The sequence below is a fragment of the Rhamphochromis sp. 'chilingali' genome, assembly GCF_963969265.1.
Source record: "Rhamphochromis sp. 'chilingali' genome assembly, chromosome: 22".
NCBI classification, from domain to species: Eukaryota; Metazoa; Chordata; class Actinopteri; order Cichliformes; family Cichlidae; genus Rhamphochromis; species Rhamphochromis sp. 'chilingali'.
In genome coordinates, this window is record NC_137950.1 from 16,186,997 (window position 1) to 16,199,595 (window position 12,599).

The following is a 12,599-nucleotide window of genomic DNA, read 5'->3' on the forward strand; positions in this document are numbered from 1 at the left end:
ATGATGTTGGAGTTTAAAGCGGAAACTCAGAGAGGAGTGTGTTGGGAGACTGGCATGTAGTCTGCAGTGCAAAGGTGGGCGTCTTGCCTGCTAGTCTATTTAACAGTGATGAAAATGATATTAAATAAATCTCTCAGTGTGTTGATACAGGTGGCTATGGGGCTGGACCAACTGCCCCCACAAGCACGGCGGCCGAAGCAAAATTATAGTAATGGAAACCAAACTCAGCAAGAATCAGCAGCTGTGGAAAAGACAGCAGCTAGCAGAGAATTAAAGGAGAAATTAAGAGAAGTTTTACACATAAAATTGCGGCCAACAGACTTGTGGAGGTTGGGAAGGCGCCTGGAGCATCACAACAAGAAGGTGAAACAAAAACACACACAAGCAGAGAAATGTGAGAGAGAGGCACGTGCTAGAGAAATGCCTCGTTTGAGAAAAAACGTTAAATTAGCCCATCTACAAACACACATACACGCAATGAAGAAACAGCTTACACCCATGAACACGTGAAGATTTTCCAGCAAGTTTAAAGCAGTGAAGCTTAACATACACCCGCCGTTACACAATAAAGTTTATCCACTACTAACAAATAAACCCTCTGGGTTGCAGGACAACAACTTAACTTCAAAAAAAAAAAAAAAAATCACAACCAGTGATAACACGACAAATTTAGTGGTTAATAAAAGTCAAAATTGTGACATGTTTTCTTCTGATTGATTAATACAAGTGATTACTGAATGAAAGAAAATTCCATTTTTGTGCTTTAAACATGATCTTAAGAATTTTAACATGTACCTGTGTTGTCCTGTCAGCTTGGTGGGTTATGAGAGGATTATATGGTGAGAAAAAACAAAAAAAAAGGGGGAGAGAAGGCTGACACAGGGCCTGGTCCCGTTGTTTTTCCCCTCTCTGAGTAACACAGCCAATACAACATGATTTTCCTGTTCGTTTGTTTTTGTTTTGTTTTGTTTTTTCTCTTTATGCTTGATTACAGGCTGCTTTGTCGGCCCGGAAAAGCCGAGGCTGACCCTGGACTCCTGCTCTCCCCTCTACCATCTTTGCTCTCTCCTCTACCATCTTTGATGTGACCCTGACCAAATGCTAAAGCAGCTGAACCCGCAACAACAACTTGAAAATGTCAACAGTGCTGCAGGAAAATGATCTCATGCAGCAGAGACGGAGAGCGGTAATCCAAGGCCCGTTTCACTACACGGGGAGATTTCTGTCAGTGTCTTTTCTTTCTGAGAAGACTGAGAAAGGCCCGGCTCCCACCACCGATTCTGACCACCTTATATAAAGGAATTATTGAGAGCATCCTGAGCAGCTATATCACTGTCTGGTTCGGGAACAGCACCATGCCGGACAGACAAGCACTACAGAGGGTTGTGCAATCAGCTGAGCGCACCATCCGCTCCGAGCACCCTGACCTGCACTCAATCTACAGCAGGCGGTGCTGGACCAAGACCAGGAAGATCGTGAAGGACCTCAGCCATCCCAACAACAGACTGTTCTCTCTGTTGCTGTGTACGTGACAAATAAACATCTGGATTTGGAAAACGAGGCACTCGCAAAGCCACCAGCATTGTGCCTGATTGGACACACCCCTCTCACACACTCTTTACATTCTTGCCATATGGAAAAAGACAGCTTCAGCTGACAGAGCTGTGACGAGACGCCCATTAAGCCCAGATGAAAAGTGAGGCCGAGCAAAACCATGCTGACCTTAACCACTCTGCATTAAAACTGTGCAGGACAGTGACGGACCAACAATGACCATCGGGCAGCAAAAAGGGCGTGCCAGAGACAGGAGGAGTAACTGAGGTCAGGAGGCACCTCAGAATGGACAAAACACCAGGAGAAAATAAGCTGAAGGCACAGGTGTCGGGGCTCGGCCAGGAGCTGACCTCTGAGAAGAGCCGAACAGCAGAGCCGCAAAAGGCCGTGGAACAAAGCAAGGAAAACATCAATGGACTTAAATCTGATTTCTACGGAAAAGACTTTGAGGTTTCTGCCCTCAATAAGACCTCGAGGCATCAGAGCAGAAACTGAGCATGGCCCAGGAGGAGCTAGCTGAAAATCGAACCCATCAGGCTTGGAGTCCAAGACACCGGACTTGAAATCAGGCCGGAGCATCCTGGAGCTAGATGAGCAGTGTGATTTGTCCGGTCTGCTATGGAGCGAACGTTAGGGGGATGGCTTCCTGTCGCCTCTGCCGTCCTCCGATCGCTCAGCGTCCTGGGCTGCCTAGCTCTGGACTGAACGCTCGGGCCGAGACACCCAAACAACCATGGACTCCATTCCCCTGGAATGGGACTACGACTACGACCTCAGCCGTGGGCTTGAGAGTGCAAGCAGGGATCCCAGAGAGCCTTGAGGCCTGTGTTAAACTAACAGAACAAAGATTGAGGTCTTCCACTGGGGAGGTGGAAGCTGCAGACTCTCCTATACACCTTCTGGATGTCAGCCGTTCCACCTGCAAACAAACGGACAGCAGTCGCACTTCTGCAAGCAACAAACGGACATCCAGACAATTGAGCTGCGTATCAAAACCCTGAAGGAAGACCGAAGCAAAAGGGTCAAGTTAAGGAGGAGCGAAATAAGGAGAAGATGCTGGACACTGGAGAAAAGGACTGCCTCAATTGGGGCCAGAACCAGTATGGACAGAACTCTGAGCAGCAGCACCAATGGATGCAAACAGACTGAAAAGGAGGAGGGCAGGACCCAGGGCACGCTTCAGGCCGTGGTTTACCCAGAACACTACAACAGGAAAGTGATGAACACAAACACCCACACAAACACACACATCTACATGCACCGACTCAGAGTGAAAAGAAACATGCATATGAACATATGCACTCGTTGATTGAGGGAGAAATGACACACACACACACACACACAAATTAAAATGTTGATTCAATGAACTGAGAAGTGATCCACACACACACACACACGCTGATGCAATGAAGAATGCTTTACTAACAAATGCTGCACACAAACATCCAAATACGGAGTTGGTTACAACAGCAAGAACTGATTGATTATTTATTGCTTAAATGTATTTCATGCCACGCAGAGGGCATTTGTGTAGATTTAGAGGACATGGTCTGAAGCACTTTGATAATGAAAACAATGTCTGTGCGTGATGTCTGTTTATGGCTCAAAGCCTCCACTGAATTGTTTACTGTGCTTCACACAGTCTAACAAGGAGCAGTGGTACAGAGCGAAAATGATGAATGAATGGTGTGAGTTTTATTTCGAAGAGATTATGAAAAGGTTGTGTTGATTCAACTTAGTTGTTTACGTTTTTGCCAAGGTAAAGAGTTGGTGTGTAACTAGTGTCCACTATTGAGTCAAGTAAATCCAACATGTTTTGTTGGTGCAAAAAGGAGTTTTGGTTGATCTTTGGGTTTTGTTTGACACTAGGTTGATTCTATCAGTGAGGTTTGGATTGTTCTCTTTCTCTAAGAGAGAGAAAGATGGTTTGAACTTTGGACATGTTTGCAATGGGCCCCAGTATCTGTTATTATATGAGTGTTTTATTGTTTACGTTTGTTTTTGCTTTTGTTACAGTGCACTGAGATAAGAACATCTGAGAGGTGTGATCCACCGGTGGTGATATTTTGGTATTTTGTGAGTTCCTGATTTAACAAATCAGCTCTTTAATCCAGGCCTGAGAGATTGAACTTTAAAGCGCTATAAAATATTCTTATTGAAAACAGTCGCAAAGTATTTTTTCTCCATGATTATAATGAGCTTGGGAGAAAATTCACTTATATGGGACACTGATCCTGAAGCCTAAAAGGATTGCAGCGAGTCAATCCAGTCCAAAGAAGGAAAAACAAACAAGGAGCTGTTTCCTTTAAAATGATGACGTCATCTTGCTGGTGATGGAGCCTCGAATAGGCTGCGCGTGAGACTCCATTATCAGCAACTTTTGGTATGAATGTGTGTGGATGTATGCATATGACTGACGACTAAAAGTCATGGACTGACGACTAAAAGTTTAACTGACTTGATACTGAGACAAAAACGGTGCTGACGTTAGGATTATTGAATGTCCACAGACAATTCACCCAGCCTGTAAAAGAAGGGTGGATGTTTTGTTTTGCTTTGTTTTGTCTGCAAGAACAGAAGAATGACAGAGACTAAAGAGCTGTAGCTTCACAGCAGTGTGAACTGCAGACTGAACCCTTTGGTTGCTAATTTTGAGCTACTGATGTTTGCATTAAGGAAATTGTGTTTTAGTAGCTGTGTTTTAATTAAGGTATTACATTATATTGTTGGGAATATTAAATGCTAAAGTGAAGAAAAGGTTTGATCCCACTCATGACTGAGCATGTTATTATTAACCATAGTGGGTCACTATAGAGAGTCAATTAATTTTAGAAAAAAACAAACAAACAAAAAACCCTCCACCGAGGTCTATGAATAAGAGGGGAATGATAGACAGCCGCACTCAAAATGGAGATATGTAATGATAAACACTGGTCCCCGTCTTTTGGGCGCTCTCTTGAAGTAGTCAATAATTTAAAAGTAAGATAAAATAACAGGGGCATGTGCTGAGGGGTGGTGCTGCACAAGAACAAGAGTAAAATAAAGAAAATATTGTTTTTAGAAGTGCAAATTAAAATGTACCATTACACTCAGAGGATCAATATGAAGCTTGATATTTGTTAATTTTGAATGAAGTACATGACTGGTGACTGTTCTGTCCTGAGCTTTTGTTTTTACAGCACCCGCTTGATCACACCAACAGTTTCTCGCCACCGAAGAGGGGTACTTGCAAAAATAAAGAACGGGGAGGAACATCATCAAAACTGGAAAAAGGTAATCCCCAAAGGGGGTGATAACGCCATAACTTTCACTATGGTCAAATTCTCAAAATTTGACCCTCAAAAATTCTTCAAACATTTAGACACAAAGTGGAGATTTAGATAAATATAATGTCGTAAACCACATAAGTATGAAGTATTTGATTCAATAAGATGGTGAAATAACAAGCAGCAAAAGGTTGATCATGTTAATGGTGTTTATTCAAGGGTGCAGAGGAGATTATTATTATTAAAGACAACAAATGAAATAACGAAAAGTAGAAGTGGAAAAATTTGCGTTAACGGTAATAAAATCAAAAAAAAAGAAATACTAACTAAAACTGTACTGAATGTTCACAAAACTAACTAAAATTAACTAGATTTATAGCAAAATGTGTTTGGTTGCATTGATGTGTGCGTGCCCTGCTATAGTGAAATTAAGGTAGTACGTTAGTCGAGTCGTCTGTGTTGCTGCTCCGTTCACGCGCAGAATCAGGTCAGGAAAAGTCGGGAGACAGCGCCAGAATAGAATTGAGGATGATTTTAATATGACTGTTTTGTAGACATAACAAGAGTCTTGTAGTGGAGAGGGACGTAATGTTCTCCTGAGACCCAGAGAATAAGAAAAAAAACAGGGAGAAAATATTTTCGTTTTTTCTTTTTTCTTTTTTTTCTTTTTTCTTTTAAATGAATCAAGTGTTATTAAAATAACAATCTCATAAGATGAAGATCAGGGACCAACCCAGAAGTCACTGACACTTCACTAGCTGTAAACTATTGGTTTAGGAATAAGTGATGGCACTGAACTTTCTATTTCACAAAAGTCAATTTATTTAGGATATCTGAGGAAGTACTGATTTTATTTGGAGACACAAAGGAACATTTGGCACTTCCCTCATCTCACATCTGTTTCATTGTTGTACCCAATCATTCTACAACTGAAATGCCTTGGACTGCTAACCATTTCAGGCAAGTGGAGTGAACCATATTTTGCTAGACTCTCATCAGATTGGGGCTTCCTTTTATTGATCTTTGGAGAGAAGTCTTCATTACTGGTATTATTCAGGTCTTGTTCACATGTTTGTCCCAGGTTTCTCAGCCAAGAGGAGCTTAAACTCCAGATACTGTGAGTTCCTTTCACACATTGAGATCACTGATAACTTTCAGCAACGACGTGATCTCGTAGAAACAATTAGGTGTTATGGATTCAACTATAATTGCGACTCTTATTTTTTTACTTTACTGGAAAACATTTCTGCATTTTACCCATATTTTATTTTTAACTCAAAATCAAAATTCCAGATTCTACTACATGTTGGTTTTGCACCAGATGGGACGACAGATTTCAGGTGGCCCTGTGTCTTTCTCTATTACATCTGCCACTGCATCTCGATAATCTTCTCTGTGGCTTTTAGTGGGTCCTGACCCTCTCATATTTTGAAAAATCTATGTTTGAATCTCCCTTAATAATTGTGTTAAGAATTCTCTCCGCCTTTGTCAAAAGTTGGGTATTAGGAAAAAGTGAAATAAATATAAATATAAAGTCCCAATGTGTAGAGCACACATTAATAAATTAGTCATGTTCCCTGTGAAAGTAAATGAGCCTAATTCTTAAAGACCCCTGAAATTATTTACTAGATGTTTATTTTTGAATAAAATAAAAATCTGAGTTTAACAAAACATTTTAATTGTAAATATCAAGCTTACCTTTCTTTCTTCCATAAAATGTGCTTGTGGGCACGCCAGCCATTTTGAAAAGGTGGGAAAAACAATTGGCAAGGCCACACCCCCACACATGGGATATAATTTTAAAGGTTCTGTTGTCCTCTCTAAGAAACATCAGGACTTAGAGGAGTGGCAAGTAGAGTATGAGAGCTACAAGCAAAAAACTAAATGTGTACTACAGTGCGCAAAAATGAAATACTGGGTCATCAGGGGGTCTTGAGGGACATTTATAAAACAAAAAATCCCACAAACCTTAAAAGTGCACTTGAAAAGCTCACACAAGAAGGTTAACCTAGCTTACCTAGAAGACCTCATCAGGGGGAGCACACTCCCCCTCTTTTTAGAGCTCACCCACTTAACTCGCATCCCAAGAAAACAGCTAACCCCAGATAAGGCAGCGTGATGTATCCCGAGATAACAGGACTGGGACATCTAAATAAAGGTGTGAAACAATCGCCTTCAAAAGGTTATCAATTAACTTTAACCAAAATTAGGACCACTCGGTGCGGCAAGAGTTAATAGTTATTAGTCTCAACACCCAAGGATAATCAGAAGAGCATGACTGATATGATGGAACTGAGATTTTGTTACACTTAACTTTTGCAAAACACAAATAAAACTAAATTGAAACTAAGGATTTTCAGAAAATAAAAACTAGACTAAACTAGCAAAGAATTGGTAAAAACTAATTACAACTGGCAAAAAATTGAAAATCTGGAGTCGAAACTAAATAAAAAATAAAACCTAATGAAAATGGCGAAACGTTTAAAACCCTGGTGCAGAGATTGGCAAATCTGACCAGGAAAAGTATGAGATGGATTGTCAGGACAGTCAGCGTTAAAGCCACTTTTGACAGTCCATACTAGGATGGCATTGGACATCTTGGGGGTGGGAAGGGGTTGGTGTGACCAAGGTGTGGTTTGGCTTGTTGTATGTATATTTGAGATCATATGGCTCTGGATGGACCGGTTACCAGGGCATGGAAGGAGGACAGACTCATTAAAGGAGGAGAAGGAACTTGCTGGGATTGGAGATCCTCTGGGTGAGTGGTTGATTAAAAGCATGCATAAAATAGAAGTTATCTGTTGTTATTGATTGGTAATAGATTGATAATTGGCCACATTTACAGCTGTATTGACTTGTTGTGGACGTAGTCGACTTCAGGTTTAAACACTCTAATTAACAGGTTGAAAATAGTGACATTAAAGGAAGAGTATGCAGCACCACCCTGTCAGACGCCAGTGATGGTGGAGCTCACTGATGAATCAGGTGAGCTGGATTCATGGCTGATTCAAAACTAAGATCCCCCTGCTGTGGTCAGTAAGGGGAGAAAAGGGGGAAATAAAATCAAGAATTAAAGAGGCATTTATAAACGTTTAGGTGTCAAGTGAAACGGGACAAAAGGGGGTGTTTTACTGTTATTTTCAATGTTAGCATTATTATTGTATGAGAATCATGCAACAAGCATTGCATCGATGATCATTTATTGAAGCTTTTGACCTTATACTAACATCTGTGTTCCTGTGATTGTTATAACTTCTGATGAATCTTCCATTTACAGGTGTTAGGATAATGATATAATTTTTCATTGCAGGTGTAACCATGATCATTTTTATACATATTGCAACTTGTTGCTCATTGTAGAGTTGTGCTCAAGTTAATAAGGGTTAAAAGCTACAGTCAGCGCGAATGTCTGACTGATCTATTGAGGGGAAAGGCTTCGAGCATGGAGGGCCGCACGCGCTTACAAAACACTGATATCATGTTATTCTTTGTGATCTTTTCTTAAATTATGTCTTTAAGGTTAGTTTAAATAGTGGCAGTTAATTAAACGAGATTTATTAAAATATTAAATACCTGAGTCAGAACGTTACACGCGGATCACCTTGAGAGTCTGGGAAACTTTGTAGCTGCCTAACTTTTTTTTTTTTTTTGAATGTTCTAGCTCCGTTGATTTGACACATTGGAATGTGTCAAAAAAGGGGGGGAAGGTTGAGCTTTAACATCAAACCAGGATTATTTGAACATTTTATAACTTCATTTGTGTCTTTAATAATTTAGGAATGGTAAAGCTTAAGCTAATAGCGGTCCGAGAAGACGGACCTTTTAGAGAATCAGTGAAAAAGCATAAACTATCACTTTCATGTTTAATCATTACTCATTGAAATGAACTGAATAGCGTTTAGAAGATTTGTTAATTTTTTGTCTTTTGTTAAAAAGAGGGGTTTCAATAATTTTCAGACACACCTTGCAAATGTGCTTATAACGAGTTGGCACTCGGCCTTTTGAAGGTCAGAAGCTTCGTTCGGCGTGACTGTCCGGACTGATAAAGTGTAGGAAATGCCTTGAGTGCAGAGGGCTAAATGCAAACATGCTTACACACACATAAGATATGATTAGAATAAGTCCCTGGGACATTCTGAATGTTTAGACCAATTCTGAATCACTAGAAGGTCAGTAGATAACAACATTAGATTATTAGGGTTAGGAAGAGAGGTGTTTTGGTTTTCTGTCTCTTACAGAGAAAGGAACAGACACCAGACGAGGTCACAGAGATGCGAGGACCCTCCGTAGCAGAGTCAGACACAGTGACTGCCGAGACATCAACTGGGTCCAAGGGTCATGGCGTTTGGGCTCCAGCTAGTCACCACAAAAGGATGGATCCCATAAACACAGCAATAACCATGAAGGGGTTGGCGGAAATCCGGGAACACCAGACCAACGAAGTTCGAGAGGCTTTTGGGCAAAAAGGGGACACCTTCCTGTTCCTTTTTCTGGAGAATACACAGATCGTTGTTTGAAATCGGGGCAGAATAATCCCCTGATCTGTGTTACGACTGAAGGGTTGTCTAACCCCTAAGGTTGAAGAATTAAGAGCAGAGGATCACCCAACTGGACGACACTGGTAGCTGCAGCAATAGGATAAAGGCTGAAAGCAGTGGGAGACAAGGAGAGTGTCATCTGGACCTGCTACTGTTGGAATCCTAGTTTTTCTTGCATCTGAATTGCGCAAACACAGAGGTCATCCCACATATGGTTCGCCCCTCAGGGGGACAAAGGACCTCAGGAGTGAGAAGAGATGAACCCGGCCACACTGGGCTACAGGGTGTTTGTGAGGTCATTATTCTAATGACCTCATCAGGGGGAATTGTAAAATTATGATATTATTTTATGCCATGTTATACCCCTAATTAAAGATTGTGAATTATTATGTAGTTTTAGTTTGCATTATTCTCCTGAATTAGAAGAAGCTGATAACTATTGCATTAGTTAAACTGATTTGCATTACATTAAATTGCTGACTTGTTGTGAATGAATGATATTGTTTTATGATGCATTATATTGCTGAGTTATAAGAAATACTGTTCGCAGAAGGTTATTGTCTAATTTGTCTGAGTAGAAGAGAACAGAGTGTGCTGGAGTTTTCTGCCCCATTTCAGCAGGAGCAGATAAACAGGGAGCCAAGGTCGTAGCTCAGGCGCTGTGTGAGAGAGAGCATGTGAATGTTTAGGCTTTTTATGATAAGGTGGAGGCACCAGAGGCTATAAAAGTTTGAGCAATGCTCCACCATTTTGAGATTTTGAGGCTGTCTGCATCAGTGTCCATCTCCCACGTGTGTGATCATTAAATCATCGTTTGACTCAACCCGGCCGGACCAGTGTTGTTATTGTGGTTTTTTCTCTTGTCTCCATCCCCAATATTTGAACCTTAACAAGACCAAGGAAGACCAACAGAGGGGCAGCTGCGCCACTGTCCCGGAAAGAGCTGAGGAGAGTCCCAGATGAGGGCTCACTCAGCAGCCGCGGAGCAGAAGCCAGGGGGAGTTGCAGTGACGCGCCCGTGAGCTCCGCCGGCAGCCAGCTGCGCCTGAGTGACCGAGCCCCAGGCCGAGAGGCCGGGGGCACCCCACCTCCGAAGTGGCCCGAGCGAGCCCCAGGCTCCAGGCCCCGATAAGCGGCCGCCAAGGAGTGAGCCGGTGTGTACCTGGACGCCCATCCCCGGACACAAAGAACCACCAACGCACCGATGTCTGAGGGGGTCCGCCACTGGCAGGGGAAGTGGTGGTAGGGGGAGATAGGCCTCCAAACCTTGGAGGGCCTGAGATGTCCCCAGAGAGGTGGCGCCTGACACCCAACCTGACATATAGACACAGAAATACAGGCACACACAGATACAAACATCCATTCCCACCCTCATGCTCTCATATGCACTTACTCCACACTCAACCAACGTGGAGACAGACATAAAGAGACGTTGTACACACGATCACACTCCCCAAGCGTACTCTACAAACCGGGTCTAGGTGCCCCTGCCCCTGGAGGGGGGAACTGCACCCAGACCCAGGTGGTGTTTCCCTTTTCCCTGCGGTGGGGGGTGGCAGACCGCCCCGACTCCGCAGCAGCAGGAAGGCTCCACACTCCAGACCGCAGTCGGACGGCCAACTCCTCCTCCTAGTCCTAGCCCCCCTGCTCCAGCAGGTCGCAGAGAATGGGGGTGAGAGAAGACTCCAAACCTCCCTCCACCCGCTCATTGTAATGTTGATGCATGTGTGTTCTAAGGTGCATTTAAAACCCAGGAGGGCTTGGAGCTACCTGCCAGAGAGCAGCAGGTAAGCGCATGGTCCCTCCTGCTAGCCCTCAATGTCTATGTGTATTTAAAATTGAGAGGTGGGCAACGATGCCAGGGGTGAGGTGTACACCCTGATGGTACTTTGGACTCCGTGTATCGTGCCCACCCCCAAGATCCTATATGTATGTGTAATGAGAGTGTGAGTAATGTGAATGTCTAAGTTGTGGGATAAAATTGAGGCAGAGGCAGCCAGAAGGGGACAGGGGGGGGGGGGGGGGGGGGTAGCCTCCTCTGCACCCTGGTGACATACCCCTACTCCAAGGCCCTGCATGTGTGGGTGGTTGTGGTGGAGCGGGAAGAGGGAGGCAGCTGGAGATGGGGAGGGAAGGAAGGGAGGGGCAAGTGACCCCTCCCTGGGGCCAGCTCCCCCGCTGACCCCAGTAGGCACCCCCATACTCCGCGACCCGCCAGGGAAAGGGGGCCCAGGCCCATCCAGACCGGGCCCAGTGCAGCAGCGCCGCCCGGTCCCACAGAGCCCGGGACAGTCCACCCAACCCCACCACAGAGAAAACTGCACCCACCCCACCATCCACTCATCTTCCAGACTACATAAGACAATAAACACCCAGGCTGAGATCTTCCTCCACCTCTCCTGTATCTCCCCCTCCTGCAGAGGGAGCTCCTGAGGAGAGGAAAGCTCCTGCAAGATGTGACAATCTCCCCCACCAGTTGAAGAGCCCCCCAGGTGGCTCGACGCACCGGCGGCACCCTGCTCCAGGGCTGGGCCCCCATGCACCCACCCGCCCACAACCCCGGCAACACACCAACCAGGACCCAAGCCCCCGAGGCCCGGTCCGGGTCCCAGCCCAGAGACGGAGCGCCCCCAGAACCTCACGCCCATCCCGGACCCACCCAGGGGCAGCCAGGCTACCAGGTCAGTAACCCACGTCCGTCAGCACAGACCCTCCCCTAGCCCCGCTGCACGCAGCCGCGAGGAAACAGTCACCTGAGAGCCAACAGAGCCCCTAACCGGACATGACCGCTACCCCGGGTTGAGCCCCCCAAGGAAGATGCCTCCGGGGAACCTCCCGACGCCCTAAGCCTGTCCCTACCCCCACACCAATCACAACAGTGAAGGCGGGACCAAACTATGACCCCCCCACCCCCACTAGGTGATGGAGCTGATCAAAGGAGCCCAGAGCAATTGATCTGATGTGGTGGCAGAGGCTGTATCAAGACTAATGTAATCTAATAGATAATTTCTATATTGGTTAGAATTAAGATTATTTTTATTTTTCCAGTTGTAATGAGAGAACAGTATAACTTCAGTAGCAACTTAATTAATTTCATTTGCCAGTCATTGTGTTAATTCTTGTCATTTATCTCAGGTTTGGCAACAGAAAGCATAGAAATCATAGAAATCACAAAACGTTTTTATGGTGTAAGAGTTTGTACAGTCCTAACAAGCTTGAAAGTCAATATTTAGTATGACCA